This window comes from Triticum urartu, chromosome 5A, assembly GCF_056163025.1.
Source record: "Triticum urartu cultivar PI428250 chromosome 5A, HENAU_Tu73, whole genome shotgun sequence".
NCBI classification, from domain to species: domain Eukaryota; kingdom Viridiplantae; phylum Streptophyta; class Magnoliopsida; order Poales; family Poaceae; genus Triticum; species Triticum urartu.
Window position 1 is genome coordinate 268,458,951 of NC_141877.1, and position 6,306 is coordinate 268,465,256.

Here is a 6,306-nt window from a genome sequence, read left to right on the forward strand (position 1 = left end):
TAAGCAATAAACAAACGAATAGATTCAAGGCAAGCAACGGGAGCAAAGGTTTTACTGTAGTTGATACCCTTGACTTGGGAGTAGCCTTGTGCTACCAAACGAGCCTTGTTGCGAACGATAATCCCATGAGCATCTTGCTTGTTCTTGAATATCCACTTGGTTCCAATAACATTATGGTTCTCCTTTGGCCTCGGCACCAATCTACACACCTTGTTGTGCTTGAAGTTGTTGAGTTCTTCATGCATGGCATTAAGCCAATCCGGATCCTCGAGCGCCTCATAGACATTTTGGGGTTCAACACAAGAAACAAACGCGTGATGTTCACAATAGTTTGCTAATTGTCTACGAGTGCTTACCCCCTTTCTTAAGCTTCCAAGCACATTATTCATGAGATGATCTTTGGTAGTGAGCTTGGACGCAATCTTGGCGGCATGACGCTCCAATTCCTCCTCAAGATAGAGTTGAGGAGAGGTAACTTGATCATCTTGAGCGTCGTCTTGAGCTTGTTCTTGATCTTGAGCTTGATCTTGATCTTGAACATGCTCGATGGTAAGAACTTGACCTTGGGCATCACTTGGTGGATCACCACAATCTTGAGGTTGATCTTGTCCTTGATCTTGTTCATTTGGTTGAGGGCCTTCACTTTGTTCTTCAGAAGCGTGTGGGTCTTGGGTTGTGATGGTTCCACTTGAGTGGTACATTGTCCTTCTCCTTCGACCATAAGGGGTTCCTTAATGGGTAGGATATGACCAACACCCGTTCTTCTTATGGCTTGGGTAGGAATTTCATCACCTACATCACAAGTACCACTTTGCTCCATTTGGGAGCCATTATTCTCATCAAACTCCATGTTACACGTCTCCTCAATGAGTCCCGTGGATTTGTTGAGGACATGGTAAGCATGAGAGTTTGTAGCATAACCAACAAATATTCCCTCATGATCTCTAGCCTCAAATTTAGACAAACGAACACCTTTCTTGAGAATGAAACACTTACAACCGAACACCCGGAAGTACTTGAGGTTGGGCTTGTTGCCGGTGAGTATCTCATATGGAGTCTTGTTCAAGCCTTTGCAGAGATAAAGCCGATTGGATGCATGACAGATGGTGTTGATGGCTTCGGCCCAAAAGTTGTATGGAAACTTGAACTCCGCCATCATGGTCCTTGCCGCATCCATCAAAGTCCGGTTCTTCCTCTCCACTACACCATTTTGTTGAGGGGTGTATGGTGCGGAATATTGATGCTTGATCCCCTCATCACTAAGAAACTCATCCAAGGTGTAGTTCTTGAACTCGGTGTCGTTGTCACTTCTTATTGTCAAGATCTTTGCATTGTGTTGATGTTGAGCTTCATTTGGAAAGTCGATGACGGTTTGTTGGGTCTCACTCTTTCTCTTGAAGAAATATACCCAAGTGTATCTTGAATAATCATCCACAATCACCAAGCAATACTTTCTACCCCCAAGACTATCAACGGATGGAGGCCCAAAGAGATCCATGTGAAGGAGCTCCAAGGGCCTCTTTGAGTAGATGATAGTCGTGGGAGGGTGAGCCTTCTCATATAGCTTTCCTTCGATACAAGCACTGCAAGCATGACCTTTGGCAAAACTAACATTTGTTAGTCCACGGACATGGTCCCCCTTGAGAATACTTTGCAAAGATCTCATATTGACGTGGGCTAAACGGTGATGCCAAAGCCATCCCACGTCAACTTTAGACATTAGGCATGTCGCAGTCTTAGTGGTTCGCTCTGAAAAGTTAATCACATAAAGACTGTTCTCAACATGCCCAACGAAGGCTACTTTAAGAGTCTTGCTCCACAAGAGGGCCATGGTATCAATATCAAAGAAAGTGGCAAAGCCCATGAGTGCAAGTTGACGAACGGAAAGTAAGTTGTATGCAAGGGACTCAACAAGCATGACTTTATCGACGTGAGATCATGAGAAATGACAACCTTGCCAAGATCCAATACCTTAGAAGATGACACATCACCCCACTCGACATTGGTGGGCATAGATGAAACCTTGTGCACGTCCACCACCAAGTCCTTGCTTCCGGTCATATGATTTGTGGCTCCACTATCGAGCAACCATGACCCCCCACCAGAACCAAACACCTACAAGAGATCAATGCGTGGTTTTATGTACCCATTTTGTAATGGGTCCTTTGATGTTAGTAACAAGGTTCTTAGGAACCCAAATAGACCATTCAATGTACTCATAAGAAGAACCAACAAATTTGTCATAAACGTGCCCATCACTAGCGCAGCATAACACATAAGAAGGGTTAAAGTTGCCGGCTTTGTTGGAAGGAGTGTTGCCCTTCTTGACACCACCACCCTTCACATTGTTCTTCTTCTCCTTAGAAGCACCCTCTCCCCCCTTCACAAAAGTTTGCTTGAGAGGAGGAGGTTGTCTGGCCTTGTCATTCTTCTTCTTATTCTTGAACTTGGCTGCAAACCCAATTCCCTCCTTGCCCACAACTTCCTTTTGATTGCTTAAAAGGCCGTTGAGGTTCTTCTCACCTTGTATGCAAGACACAAGGCCTTTCTCAAGTTGCTCCTTCAATTTTGCATTCTCCTCCACAAGATGCTCATGCTCACTACACGGGTTAGTAGCATTTGCATTATCAATTAAAACCATATGAGGAAATGTGGCTTTCTCCTTGGTTAGCTTCACTTGGAGTTGACCATGAGACTCTTTGAGGCTAGCATGAGCACTCTTCAAGGTCTTGTGAGCCTTGTCAAGTATACCAAACTCCTCCTTGAGTCTAGCATGGTAAACCCCAAGTTTAGCCTTCTTGGAATTGAGCACACGAGATACAACAAGAGCATGATCAAGATCTTTCTTTAATTTAGCATGATCATCGTTCTGTGATTCCTCAAGAGCCAAATGATGATCACACTCTTCCTCAAGCGCATTAGAGAGATCCGATATCTCATCGGCATAGTCACGACTATGCCCTTGCATCTTAGAGATGGTTTCTTCGTGAGACTCAATCATGTCATTGGCTTCACCAAGTTGTTCCAAGAGAGCAACGAAGTGCTTCTTCGGTTTACCCTTGAGCTTACTCATAAAAGAGTCAAATTCATTTTCTTCCTCCTTCAACCCCTCACTTTCATCAATGCAATCCGTCAAGGAAGGATTAGTAGTGATGGTGGTTTTAATGTTGGGGGTTACCTTGTTGGTGGCTTTGGCCATGAGGCACTTGGCGGTGATGTTCTCATTGAGTGAGTCGAAGAGGGACACCCGTGGAGTTGTTGCAATGGCAATGGAGGCCATGGCAACCATCTCACCGTCATCATCATCATCATCATCATCATCCTCATCCTCATTGTACTCTTCTTGTGCCACCAACCCCTTGGAAGGAGTCTTCTTGGTGAAGTTGTTCTTGTTGGGGAAGGACTGGGCCTTGTCATTTCACATAAGCTTACCACCATTGTCTTCCCTCTTCTCATACGGGCATTCCGCAACAAAGTGGCTCACATTGCCAGAATTATAACATGTCCTCACATGTTGCTTGCCATTGGTGCCACTTGAGTTGTTCTTGTTGAAGTTGGGCCTTGAGTTCTTCTTGCTCCAAAATTGTCGTGAAGCGAGAGCCATGTGCTAATGATAAGCATATTTGGTATCTTTGGGACAACACTCCTCCTCTTCTTCTTTACCCTCTTCTTCCACACTAGCCTTGGCCTTCAAAGCAAGGTTGGGATTCTTTGATCGTTGAGAACGCAACACCGCATTGTCGGCGGTCTTGTCCAAGATCCTCATAGCAACAAACTCATCCAACACTTCACTTGAGGACAAGGCATGAAAGTCTGGCCCTTGACGGATGACGGAGGACATGGTCTTGTGGTAGGGCATCATGGCCTTGAGAAACTTGCACTTGATCCAATTGTCATCCGTATCCTTGCTCCCATGATCTCAGAGTGAGACCGCGAGAGTGATTCATTCATCGCAAACTCATCGGCTTCATCTTGCACCACTTCAAAGTCGGAGCGTTGAATGCTTGTGCTTCCCTTGTAAATGGAAACAACATGTTGCCATGATTCCTTGGCCACGGTGAAAGGTCGGAGGTGTGCAATATCTTCGGGAGGAATTGCTTCTTGAAGAATGAAGAGAGCGGACTCGTCGAATTGATCATCCGCAACTTCTCTAGGAGTGAAGTTGCTTGGGTCGTGCGGGTAGAAACCTTGCTCAATAATTCTCCAAAGATTACTAGAACTATTATTTAAATGAGGTTTAAAGCGATACACCCCAGAGGCAAAATCCTCATTTTTCACAAGCTTGGGAGGAGGACCAACATGATTCATATGTGTGGAGGGAACCGGTCCTCCATAAGTAAGTGGAGGTTTAACATGGGCAAAGATGCCGTTCCCACTTCTACCAGTAGTCAAAGGAACTTGATCACTAGTAGCTTCCCCCTTGTTGGAGTTAGCATCTGTCGCCTTGTTAGTGGGATCGACCACTTCCAATGGTGCAGTGGATAATTTAAGACCATCAAGAAAATTCTTAAGCATGCCTTTGACCTCGGTCGTCATGGAGGTTCTCAATGTTTCCAAGGCCACATTGAAATCCTCACGAGAGATCGAGGATCCCCCATCAGCCGCAGACAAAGTGGGACTCGCACGGCCAAACCTCCATGATGGATACTAGTTGGGTGGTCCCTGTGATCAAAGGTGATCGGACAAGCCGACCATAGGTTGAATTTTGGGGCGACAGGCTCTACGGCGTAGACGTCCCATAGTGCGCGCTTGCGCTCCCTCTTTGGGATATGTGTGACATATATCATGTTCAAAGTTTTCACCTTCGAGGGAAACTTCTTCTGCCCCCCTGTGTTCGGAGGACGGGGCTCATCATCGTCCTCGCTTTGAAGCCCTTTCCCCTTGTGTTCGGTATTTAATTTACCGGCCTGTTTAAAAACCCAACAGTTTCTGTTGGAGTGGTTGGTAGGCTTGTTGGGTGTGCCATGAATCTAGCATGGCCTATCTAGTATTTTGTCCAAGTTGGATGGACTGTCTCTATTTCCTTTGAATGGCTTCTTCCGCTATCCGGGTTTGGAGCCACTGAATCCGGCGTTCACCGCCGTATCCTCAGTTTCTTCGTTGTTGTTCCGATGCTTGTTTTGTTACATCATGGCCTTCCATTGCCATCCCTGGCTTTAGAGGCACCGGGGTCGCTGGTGCTATTGCTTCTATGAGCCAACCAACTATCTTCCCCTGCACAAAAGCGGGTCATAAGTGCAGTAAGAGCTACCATAGTTTTTGGCTTTTCCTGACCGAGGTGTCGGGCGAGCCATTCATCACGGACGTTGTGCTTAAAGGCCACTAATGCTTCGGCGTCCGGACAGTCAACAATTTGGTTCTCTTTTATTAAGAACCGAGTCCAGAGTGTGCAGGCTGACTCTCCGGGTTGCTGGACTATGTGACTGAGGTCGTCAGCGTCCGGTGGCCGGACATATGTGCCTTGAAAATTATCTCTAAAAGCATCCTCCAAGTCCTCTCAACTATCGATGGAGTTCTCTGGGAGGCTATTCAGCCAGTGCCGTGTTGGCCCTTTTAGCTTTAGGGGGAGGTATTTAATGATGTGGAGATCATCGCCACGAGCCATATGAAGGTGGAGAAGAAAGTCTTCAATCCATACGACGGGTTCTATAGTTCCATCGTATGCTTCGATGTTTACTGGTTTAAACCCTTCTGGAAATTGGTGCTGCATTACCTCATCAGTAAAGCACATGAGGTGTGTGGAGCCTCTATATTGGGCCACATCACGACGGAGTTCGGATGATGTCCGTATTCGGTTCTTGGCCCGAACTTGGTTATGATTGTCGTGCCAGGCTTGATGGCTGTCATCTCGTGTCGGAGCACGTCTCCTTGATCCGTAGATTGATCTGGTATGGCCGGCTCTATTGTCCAGGTCCTGATGTATGTCATATGTGTAACCTGGAGCCAATGCCTCTTTGCCTCTACGGCAGGGTGGCGCAGGCTGGTATTCGGCATAATTAGCCATCTTGTCCCGTCCAGATGGTGGTCAGTATGGTTCGTCAGCATGATGGTATCTTGACGGTATTGGCTCAAGGGCCTCGTTGTCAAATTGTGGTAGTAGCCTGCGTTTTGGGTAGCTCTTTTTTGGGCACTCAAGGCCGTATTCTTCGGCGGTCAGGACCTTGGTCCACTTGTCGTTGAGCGTATCCTGTTCGTCCTGAAGCTGTTGTTGTTTCTTTTTGAGGCCCCTTGCAGTGGTGATAAGTTGTCGCTTGAAGCGTTCTTGTTTGAGGGGTTCCTCTGGCATGATGAAATCTTCGTTGCCGA